The following is a 12283-nucleotide window of genomic DNA, read 5'->3' on the forward strand; positions in this document are numbered from 1 at the left end:
CTTGATGACCAATTTTTGAACAAAGATTCAAGGAGATGCCCTAGTCGAGTTCGACGTTGACGTATATATTTCCAAATATCAAAGTCCAGGTATCTCAAACGCCGAAAAAGACTTAACAACTCCATTTTATACACAATTTTGAACAACAACACTCCAATACATTTTATTTACTTCTGCGTTAAATGAAAATTCGACACAGGTTCCTTATATGGAATAAATTCCCAACGGCCGCAAGTTCCGTCGTCTGCTAAAATTTAATGCGCACGTCCTACAATCGGAGATCGGCTGTTTATCAGGGCTACCAACTGTTTCTAATTTTGAAGGTTTTGACAAGTGTCGTTGGCAATTGTAAAAATTTTTGAAATTACGTACGTAGATCGTAGCGAACTCTCGTTTAAATTTGTGACGGTTGGCGGCCCTGACAAACAGCCGCTCTCGGATCGTAGCGCGTGCCCAATAAATTTGAGGAGACGACGTACAACGTACAATCGTTTTGGAATTTATTTTGCGTACGTGTACACGTTCACACTCACGCATGCGCATGTGTCTATAACATGAATAAAAACAAAAGAAAAGAGTGCGACCCCTATCCGCGGTGAAAATTAAAGACCGCTTCCCGGTGACAAATGACAGTCGCAATTCCCGCGACCGGTCATGTAGGTATCCTCTTATACACACACACACATGGTCGGCAAGGATACGTCCTCCTTCTGGTCGAAGTCTCGTAAAACGAGAAACCGAAGGCGGTCGTCCATCGGCGAGGAGGGAGGGAGGAAGGAAGGTAGGTAGGTAGGTATAAGGTCCATGCGTCGCGACCTTTTAGAGTGATAAACAGCTCCCGGAGTGAATGAAGGAATGTCCGCGGGACGTGGGAGAGCGTGTATTATGGGGGCGCTGAGGAGGGACGATCGTATCGGTCGGATAACGCGCCGCTCTCCTCTCCTCTCCTCTTCTCTTCTCACCGAAAATGCGTAACGAGGTGTTTCAGGGCGCGCGGCGGTTAACGCCTCCTCTTGCAGCCGTTTTAACCCCCCCCCAAAGTATTTTATCTGGGTAACGATCGTCCCTGGATTTATTGGCGGGACCGAATATCCCGTACCTACGTGCAACATCCTCCCGCACAGCTTGTGTGCTCCGATGCTACTCCTGCAGAAGAGAATTGCCCCGGTTCGACTCTGGTGCGTGGACCAGATCGACGAGGCGCCTCGATCTCGAGGATCCTTGTAGATAATATCTCGCCTTGCCGCCCTCCTGCGGACAGCTACTCCGGCGGCATCGTCGAATTGAAAGGATCCTCCTGATTCATGCCGCCTCGGTGATCCACGGGCTGACCTTGACTGCATTATCACGGTTGCGGAGGCTCCAGGTGAGTAGAAATTCGATGTCTTTTGTCTTGATTTTATTACCAGATTGTCGAATATTGTCAATTTATCGACTTCCTGTGTTCGTAATAGCTACGACGATTTTTCTAGATTCCCAAATATAAAATAAAAAATTAAGTCAGAAAGAGTACCAAAATTGTAAACAAGAGTTTCAATATCGATTTTTCTTTCAAAGGCCATTGATTCAAAAATTAAATTTAACGAAGAATCTGCAAACGAGATAATTGAAATCTTCGGGAATCATTGCGATTCATTTGTAATCACATGATAGTGTACAAAATTGCGTAACAAGTGTAGAAAGTCGTAGAAATCTACGCAAGTTTTGTGATAAACACCAAGTTGATTTAATTATTCATTAACATTACACTGATTTTTATCTTATCGTTCCACGTGCGATGAGTTATTATGTTGGAAAGCTATTTTCGACAAATTCCCTGAAACAGGTTTTTTTCCGTCAATGTCTTAACGTTGTTGATGACTAATTAACATAATTAGCCGTGCAATCTTGGAAGATTGAATAAATCAGTTTACAGATGTTTAACCTTTTTAAAATGATTTGAAATCGAAAGTCGATATCTAGACTCTACTTTATAATTTTAGGTTTTTTTCTTACATTTTTGTATATTCTTCATAGCTTACGAACACACAAAGATGATGAATCCTCGATATACGATTATCTTGTAGTAAAATAAGTGCAAGTGGATCGAATCTCGACACACCAACCTCCTTAAAAAAGAGAAGGATAAAGGTGGGAGTAAAGAAAATAGAAAGATCATAAAATCGATCGGCCGCAATATCGAGTTTTTAAAAAGCGATAGCTTAATAAAAGATTAGAAAGATCAGAACATAGAATGCCAAACTGTAGAATCGTCAGAATTCCTCTCGATAATATAGAATCGTATCCAGATACTCGAATTTGTTGTTCCATGTTTTGACTGTTCTATACCTTGTCTTTCTGTACTTCGACTTGCTATGCTTTCAATTTTCTATACCTCAACTTTCCAAATTTTCAAATTCTACGCATAAGATTTTCGCGTCGTTGAAATTCTAATTTCTTACCCCTACCCAAAAATAACCTCTCCAAATGATGCCAAGGCGGGAAAAATCTCGTTCACGCCGAACGGTCGGAAATCCGCGGTCAACTTTCGTCACCTGGAGTAACTTTATCAGTTTCCTGAAACTTAAGTCGCGTCGTTCTGTACTTTAAGCGTCGCACAGCAAGACCTGCGGCGCGTACATACACGTACGCATATACCGAGACAATCTCTTGAAACTTGAAAATCAACTGCGCATGCGCAAGTTTTATCGAATATTCGTGCAGGCTGGCCATCCTGAGTTTTCAGCTGTCAAACTCTTTCTAGCGGCGATGTAGTTGATACGAATTTTCGAGGTTAGAATCTCGAATAATTGAGATAATGACTCGGAAAGGTTTGGGAAGCATTGTTTATTGGATCGGAAAGTTGATTCTTCAAAGAACGGTCGGAATTTAATGCTTATGCTGTTTGAAAATTCAAACGTACAGATTTTGCGTACGTTGGCCCGCCTGCATCGCAGACAAAAATATCGCTGCGGGAAGATTTCGCCGACCAATGAGATTGAATTCTTTGGCGCATGCGCGGTTGACTTTCAAGTTACTAGAGATTGTCCCGGTATACTCCAGTGAAAAATATCACTATCATGGAAATACTCCTTCTCGCCTAGGACTTGACGGCTCGCAAGGCTCGTTTAGACCGGCTAGATTAGGCAGCGGGGAACCTACCCACGCCTCTCAGGTATTTCTGGTAATTAAGATTAAACTCTCTGGTCACCAGTAAAAGGTCGTCGTCTGCCGCTCCGTTGGACCCCGTGCTAGCTCTTTCGAATTTCACGTTTTATCTCACGGTTTCCAAAACGTCTTCCCTCGGGTTTCCTTACGCCGTCCCCAAATCATCTTTATTATATTTTCAGTTATCTGCAGCTTTCGTTATTCTCCCACATTTTAGTGTCGCGGATTAGACAAACGTGGGAATCGATTGTCAGTGTTACGTTGGGTCGAACTTCAAATTCTGGTACAAAAACAACAGGCTTTCAGAGTTGACCACAAAGTCCGCAGTCCAAGACTCAGCACAATTGATCTTCCAGTATTCGTTCTTCTCTACAATTCCACCAATTTTAAATTTCGATCCACTATGTCGGATCTATCATTTTGAATTTAATGACACTGAGCCTCAAAACGTCGAAATTGTTATAAACTCGAGAATTTAATCTCGCACAAATCAGACAGAACGTGAGGCAGGTGCAGCCGTTATTTTCGAACCGCTTACGAGTTCCAAAAATCTTTAAGCGTCTTAGTCTTGGATAGTTGAACAGCGATGTCACGGAACGCGAGAAGTCCAAAATGGCTGATGGATTTCAAACGCAACGAACCGTGGGCCGTGCAATGGTTGCGCGATCGTCGCGGTGCTCCTAAAGTAGTAATTTGGTGTTCATTTCCTTTCTCCCTAACAATGACAGCTGCAATTTAATTCCTTGAGCCGAATCGAAGAACTCGCTGCCCCCGTGCCGCTCCTTTAATGGCGGCCTGCTGATCATAGCCCCCCTCGAGAGTTGATTGAAATTCTATTGTTCCTCGATGTCTCCTCCATATTATCGTTTCTTCACCTGAGCTAACACCGGTCAACACGAATTTTTTCGTTTTTCAAGCATTTAAAAAACTTACAATTTTACAAGTTCAAAGTGACTTTGATGAAATTTGGTTTGAAGAACATGAGTATTTTTGGCTCCTTGACAGGGATCACTGAATTTGTTACTATTCTGAAGTCGAGAGGTTTTTCCCAAGAAATGCATCGTTACACTAACGTGATAAATTTCAACCTGACACCGTTTTCCCTAGATTAGAATAGCGGGATTCCCAGTACAGTTTCTCTAAGTGTTGGCTTGCAATCCGGCTCGCGATAGGTGCAACGTATCGAAACGTTTCTCTGGATGTGAACACCTAACAACAGCGACGATAGAAAGGGAGGGACGAGTGAAGTTGAAGAGGATTTAGAGAGGGACGAATGACGGGGATGAAGGATAACTGGCAACAGATCCATCACCTAGTGATCGATCGGCTCTTCTCGCTATCCGCCATCCGATCTGATTGTGAGACCGAGAGGCGCGACTTGGCTCGACTCGGTTATACGTTCCTGGGCAACGACAGACGCGATGGGCCGATGGGCAAACGCGTTGGTACGATGTTACACCGCGTCCCTCTGTTCTTACCTACAGCTACGGCATACACGCAGGTACTAACCGGCGGTACACACGCTACTCCCTGATCTTCGGTTTGTTCCTATCCCTCCGCGAAGGTGTGGCCTCATCGACATACCGATTGACAGCCCGACATGTATCCCTATTTTTGTATCATCGTTATACTTCAATACCTCGTGCAGCCCTTTTTTATAACACGGAACACGAGCGTCGAGCTCAAGTTGGGTCATTTCGTACCTTGAAGAAAGTCTATCACATCCATCAGGGCGAGATGGTTGATAGGGTAGATGTACCGGTTTTAGTGACCGTAGTACCATGTTGTGGACATATTCGATACCTTGGTACAGGCAATAAAGTGCTTTGGTCTTCGTGAATTCCAATTTATAAACAATAATCAATTCAATTTTTCAATGTCAGATTTCCGTTACTAATTCAGTAATAATCGAATTAATTGAAAGTCACATTCATGAGTACGCACAATCTTACAAACGTGGCCGAAAATGGTGCATCTATTCGAATTACGAATAACACATAATGCACTGCACACTGTATTTGTATTAACAGTTCGGTTTCTAAGGATGGATGTCATTTTTTTATCAAACAAGATTTTCGCTTTTCCACGTCAAATGTCGTTATAAGATCTTATCATTTAAAGACAATTTTCCAACGGTCCATTGTGACTTGGACAGTACATAATTCGCTGAACATACGGACAATTATAAAAGTTAACGAGTCATAATCACATATTAGATATGAATTTCGTAAGACTGTTGATTCTCACGTATCGTTTATCATAACGGAAGAAAAATACCGTTAAGGATTGTATTTTTGATGGAATAAGTCGAGCGGTGATATTTCACTTTATAAAAAAAATTAACATATTTCTAAAAACACCATTCCTGTACGTAAAAGTATCGTATAATTGTCAAGGTGTGTCTTAAGCAGGATTAATGTACGCAACGGTACTTATCTCTTAGTTCAAATGACCAAATGATTTTTTTTCTTCATCTTCTTCATCCTCGAGTATCCATCTACGTTCAGAAAGAACAACGAGGTGTTGAAGAAAAATTTTCTCACAAGGCACAGAGCATGCATGCGGCGGCACCAGCAACAGCAGCAGCAGCAACGGCGGCAGCATTCTGCACGCGACAGGCTCTGGAGGTATGGAGCCGGTTATAAAGGGACAAGGAGGCACCACAAAGAGGCAAGGAAGAGAGGTCTTCTTCATCTCTTTCGTGATAGAGAACTATAGGCCCGATGGACGAGAGACAGAGGTAGGCATTTTCGACCTGCCCGTCACCCGGTCCCCGGGCTTTTGGAGCCGGATGATGTACAAGGCTCCGTTGTTTCAAGTGGTCAGACGAAGGGTGAAGGGCATCTCCTCTTGAACGCAAACAAACGTACGTCAAATCACTTTTATTTGCTTTTTACGATTCTCCGAGGGCTTGTGCAGCAGGCTGCTTGCTGATGGTGCTGCTGGTGGTGCTACTGCCGAGGATGCCGAAAGGGTCAAAGGGGCGCCCCTTCGTTGTTCTTCAAACGGCGCCTTTAACACACAACCGAATTTTTCCCAGGTCGTATCCCTTCCAGCTTCTGAAACAGAACGTGTCTGTCTTGTCGTTTATAACCGCGTGGTAATTAACGGTCACAATATTTCTGTGAATACCTTAAAGTGAGGAGAGAAGATAGAAGATACCCGAAGACCATGCACGCCATCCATCCGATCGCGTTATCGGCCCCTGAGATGTCAATCCGGCTCAACCACCAACCATCACTTCCGTAGGAATAAAACCTGCACCTTATACTGCACAGCGTTCAACCGACGCTCTTTGACCTCTTCCAACGCTGCAAATCCTGCAATGTCAGATACGACACTCAATTTATTCGACTGACGTCCTTATCTGATCGTCGTTCAAATGTATCTGCCGATGATAACGGTGCAGTTCAATCAATCCTCGGACGCCATTTTGCTTTCGTACCCTTCCTTAACTGCTCGAACATATACCTGTCAAGAACTGGAGGTAGATTGCAGAGGATTTTCTCATTTCGCTTCATGATCAAGATCATATCCACATACTTTGGTTCAAAAGGACGCTAACGAAAGTTGATACTACAAATTTATATCTACGGCATGGATCGCAAGCTCGTCGGTTTATTCATATTACAATTTTCATTACATGTAGATATTTCGAATCTGCGAGATATAAGATTTAAGTGTGATGAGAAACGACGAAGCGATGCGTCTCAGTGATCCTAATCGTACATTCCAAAGACTCCGTCGCGCGTCGAATGAGCGTCAAATCTTAACTGAACCTAAGTTTTCAACCGGAGTTGGGTGTCAATTCAAGTTTAAGTGTTCCCACTAACTCAACACACCCGAGGGCACACATGATGCAGGTAATACTTGGCACGTCCATGCCAATTACTACAAGAGTCAGACGTCGGTCGGTGGGTGCCTGAAGGTGTCATGTTATTACTGACGTCTTTCACGTGAGAAACCAATCGATTCTCGTGAAATGGAATCCTTCCTGTTCGAGGCTGATTCAATCTTGGAACGAGTCATCATCCTGCGGTTTCTCATACTCGTAAAGACAGGAGTGAAACGATGTCAACCGTTCTTTGGTCGACCTGCACGCCACCGATTGCGGACCCCGATGGGATCGCCGGCTCGTGGAATCTCTAATTGAAGAGGCCCCTGCCTTTCCCCGAAGGCTGGAGAACACGGCCGAATACTCAATGGAAAGAGTAATAATATTTCCCCGTAGTGTCAGCGGCGAAACCGCATCTTTGCCTCGAGATGGCTCAATTATAATATTATACGCGAGGCGCGGACGATCTTTTTCTTTCTTTTGCAAAGAGGAAATTATACGTTGTTAGTGATGAACATTTTGTGGACAAATTTCCGGGAAGTATCGACCACCAATTATCTGATATTTAGAGACAAATCACATTTGGTTGGTTGGTAATTTAGATGTCTGGGATGTCAACAGCTTGGGAACAACAAGCTTCGTTCCATTTTTGTTGCACTTCAAATGACTTTGAATTAGTTGAATTGACTCGGCTATTAAAAAAGAATTCTAATATAGAAAAGTTTATTCGTTTCCTTCCGCCATTCTTCGCCAACGATTCTTACTTCGGTCATTACATTTCAGTGGTTAAAAGTTTTCCCAATACCTGCACCAATAACTGAAACATTCGTCATTTAAAAAAGAGAACTTCGCAATTTATTGAAGAATATTTTGATGTGAGTTTCACCAAAGTCAAGACAATTTTTCATATGTGGAATAATTTCAGACTACTTGCAATGATTTCAATAGGATTTAAGTATCGTATATCATGCATTATTTCGATTTCCAATATTGCAGAAGTTTCTGTACGAATAGAGTCAAATCCTTTCAAGGTGGACCGAATTATTGTTAACCTTTCACTTTCAAATTTCGCCACGATTAATTTCCGAGCCCCCAAATAATAATACATGTCGTGATTATCGGCGCCTCCAATAAGAGAGTCGGGGATGCCGATGTGGAGACGAGCACTGCGGGACGATTTGTCGAGGCGACGGGGGGTCGCCGTCCAAAGTCTGAGATGCCGAGGAGAAGGTGCCAGACTCTCCTCTCTCTCTCTCTCTCAAAGCTCAAATCCCTTTCGCTCTCTCTGAGATATTCCTGTAGCGGTTCGCAGGAAAGGTGCGATATTCCCAATTCCTTATACCTATTATCCCTAACCGGGCAGAGCCGTGTAGGCGAAGCTGATCAACTCGATATATCCTCTATAAAATTGCTCCTCGAAGCCCACGTTAGGCGATGGTTCTCGAGGCCATGGAGCCACGGCTTGTAATCATCCTATGCTTCTCGCTCCAGGGGGCATTTCGAATCCAGGAATAAAACGACCGTTCGTTTTACCCTCGGCGTCCTCCTCGTGGTGTGAATTCTTTCATCCGGTCAAAGGAAATGGACAATTACGATATTCCCTGGGTTTTTTATTTATTTATTTATAGTGCACATTTTCAACGAAATCACCTCACAGAGAATACGATTCACGAAATATATCCAATAATAATTACGGACAAGTTCGATTAGTTTCAGCGAATAATTTACGAAAAGCCTGCCTAGCCTGCGAATTCGAGATGAACAAAAAAGAATAAAAAATAAATAAATAAATAATAATTACTTTTCTTTTTTTGTTTGTTTTGTTTTGTTTTTTCGTTCGGATACAAATGGTGGGCAGTTTTCTCACGTGAAAGTTTAACCAGCTCGAAGGCGTTTCATTCCCGTCAAGGCGCGACTACCGATCGGTCGATCATTTTTCCCCTCCGTTCGAAGTCCCTTCTCGCTCGTGTTTCTCTGACTTTGATCTTCGTGCGTACAAGCGCGTGGAACCTGTACCCGTTAATTCAAACTTACGTGTCGACGTGTTAACCCGACTTTTATTTTGCTTCCATTTATTAACGTTTTCTTTTCTTTATCCCTTCTTATTTTTCTCCATCGTTCGCCTGACATAATCACAACAACGATAACAATAACAATAACAATTTTGACGAGAAAAATGGGCTCTATGTATGTAGAATATAGGATCTGATCCTTGTATCAGATAAGAATTCAGAGTCCGGTTGGAGGTCTGGAATCATTTACTTCCTCGTCCGTCGATCGACATTTACAATACCTTATAGCCCAATCGGTAAGTCGTTGTATGTTTTTTGTTTCCGTCCATCAGCCCCGCATCTAGTTAATGCTGATAGTCTGAGTTTGTATCTTTTTTTTTCATTTCTTCATTCTGTAACTAATTCTTTCTCATATTTTTCTTTATACCCTTTTTTTCAACCCTTTCCATACCCTTTTTACCCGGAATGCAAGTATTAACGTATGAGGTATATGATCTTTCCTGTATTATTTAAGCATATGAAGTAGCGACGGTATGGAACGTTGGATATAAATAATATCCCGAGCTATTAGCCGGCTTCTGCTTAATAGCTGCCTACCGGCTTAATAGTCCGAACTTTGGGCAACTAATTAGCCGAGGGTTCGTCTGTTGCCTTTGAATCGCTCTTTTTCCTCCGCTTCACGTATTCATTGATCTCTTTTGGGAAGTTTCGTTAGGTGGTTGGGTTATATACTTGCTGTATGTACGTACATTGTGCCTTTTTCATACAGACCAGGCTGTAGTTATATAAGAGAATTCTAGGCGAACCCAACCAAATTCTGACCCTCAACATCTTTGATTTTGTTTAAATTTTTTTTACACATATCATTGTCGCAACTCTGAAACAGTGCCCTGAATGTTTCAGATTTTCCATTGCTCAATTATTTCGAAATATTTAAAGCGATTTTGAAAATAACCTTTTTTAGAATTCTCAAAAAATTATCAAAAACTGTATTTTCTACTACAAACATTTCAAGACCGGGCCAATGATCGGTCGATTTGTTTCCATTTTTGTTCAGCACTTTCAATTTCTTTGGCCAACTAAAACATTGTTTGGATGTTCGGGAAGTTCCTGAAAAATTCTCAAAACTTCTACTTTTTACTTAGAACATTCCTAAACCGGTACCATTATGCAACCATTTGTGAAACCGGTCTAGAAATATTCTATGTGAAAAGTAGAAGTTGTGTGAATTATTTGGCAATTTTTACACTGTATAAACAATGTTTTAGTTGAAAAAAATTGAGAGTTTTGAAAAACTTGACAAAAAATCGGCCCATCATGAGTGAAATATTTGTAAAAGAGAATACAGTTTTTGAGAATATTATAAAATGTCCTTTTCAAACTCACTCTCAATATTTATCAATAATCAACCATTTGAATAGAAAAACTAAAAAAAATTCAGGGTACTGTTTCAGAGTTGGGACAAGAGCAGAAATTTTTTTGACCAATATCAAAAGTGGTTATGATCAGACATCGATTGGGTATTATTACATATATTACTTTTTTTATCGTCATTCAGAGTAACAAATATCCTAATTTCAATATTTTTATTCAATGTCTAAGAAATAGCGAAAAAAGTTTCTACGTTAACCTGAACTAATTTGTTAGGAAATCGTCAATAGTTATCAACAAATTATTTCCCCATCGCTTTCGTTCACTCGTTTTCTACTTTACACTAGATTAATTCTCAGGGCGAAGGTTCTTCGTGTTTCTCTAAAATTCCCGACAGGATTTTTATTCGTCCAACGTTTTTCGATAGATGTCAATGATTTTAACGCTACAAGGATACAGTTTCGGGTTTCCTGTCACACCGCTGCACTCGCATGGTACTGTGGGATGCATAGAAAAAAGCCGAGTCGCCTTGCCAGCAACAGCAGCAGCGAGCGATTCGTGGGTGAAGAAATATGAGCCTGAAGTGAGAATATTCGGTGTGGAATGGTGAAAAGGGAGGAGAAGAAAAATAAGAAATAAAAGAGAAACAAGGGTCATGTGATAATATATTCCACGTCGTGTGTAAATAGTAGTGATCAAAGGAAATCAATTTCGTGTCTCAAGTAGGAGAAGAAGAAGAAGAAGAAGAAGAAGAAGAAGAAGAAGAAGAAGAAGAAGTAGAAGGATAAAAAAAAAGCCCAACGACAGACATCGAGAGACGTACTCGGTTGTGGTGATAAATGGTAATTAATTAGGGAAGACGGAACCAATTCCTACAGATATTTAGGTACACCGCAATCCGAGGGAATACATAGTGTATAAAATACTCGATGCGACATTCGTAAGTGTTTCGTGATGGGAATAAACGAGGGATATTTCGTCACGATTTCAAAGCGAGTAAAGAAGGTGACGCGTAAATACCAATTAATATTTATACCCGCGCGTATAACAAGAATCCGACTGGTTTAAAGCCCTAATTAAACTCGCGCCTACGTGTGCGAGTCGCCGTTTTGCACAAAATTTCTGCAAACACCTTTTAATGCTCTTTTTGTACACGTCCGAACGGACGCCGGGGGCAAAGGACGAGCCGGTAAAAAAACCGCGTCCCCGCCTGTGATAAACTTTCAGCATCCCTGCGGCGTATTTTATACATCCACTTGCTAATTATCAGATGCTTTATATACACGTACATCTTATATTCAACGCGATTTGTAACTAAGTTTTAGAAAAACTCGACCTGCGACCTAATAGGCGAACGAAATTATTATTTTTAAAGGTTAAATATACCACGCTGAATTATTAAACGTGTTATTAAATTATCAGAAATAAATGTAGTGATTTGGCATTCATTGAATTCTGTTTTTTGTTTTTTTTTTTATATTATACTGTCTTTAAATTATTCAAATCCTTTATTTACGTATTAGAAAATCAGGCTAATGTGACTGAATTATGCGATTCAACAAAACGAACAACTCGATTCAGTTGACAAACTTCTTTTTCAGACTAAGGATGAAAAGCTACTGACACGGATGATAAATTAAAATTAGATCTTTCATCGATATCACTGATATCGTAAAAATTTGATATTGGTTGTTTTAAAAATCACATTTTCCTGACTATTTTTCACTGAAATTGACATTATACTGCGATTTCTATCATATGTTCGATATATTTATAAATCGCTTAAATGAAATCGAATTTACCAAATACCAATTTTATACCTAACACTCTAAGTTACATGCCCAGAATCCGAACACCAGACTATCACTCAGTTTTCCATAACGACTGTTTTTCACTTGCCGAATCAGTCAACCGAACA

At 41.0% G+C, this 12283-nt stretch overlaps 1 protein-coding gene across 1 annotated transcript in view; it reads left to right on the forward strand.

The window, feature by feature from the left end:
* LOC124176305 overlaps positions 1–12283 on the forward strand; it is a 67948-nt gene that overhangs the window by 42207 nt on the left and 13458 nt on the right. The window lies entirely within an intron of this gene.

Source organism: Neodiprion fabricii, chromosome 2 (assembly GCF_021155785.1).
Source record: "Neodiprion fabricii isolate iyNeoFabr1 chromosome 2, iyNeoFabr1.1, whole genome shotgun sequence".
Lineage (NCBI taxonomy): Eukaryota > Metazoa > Arthropoda > Insecta > Hymenoptera > Diprionidae > Neodiprion > Neodiprion fabricii.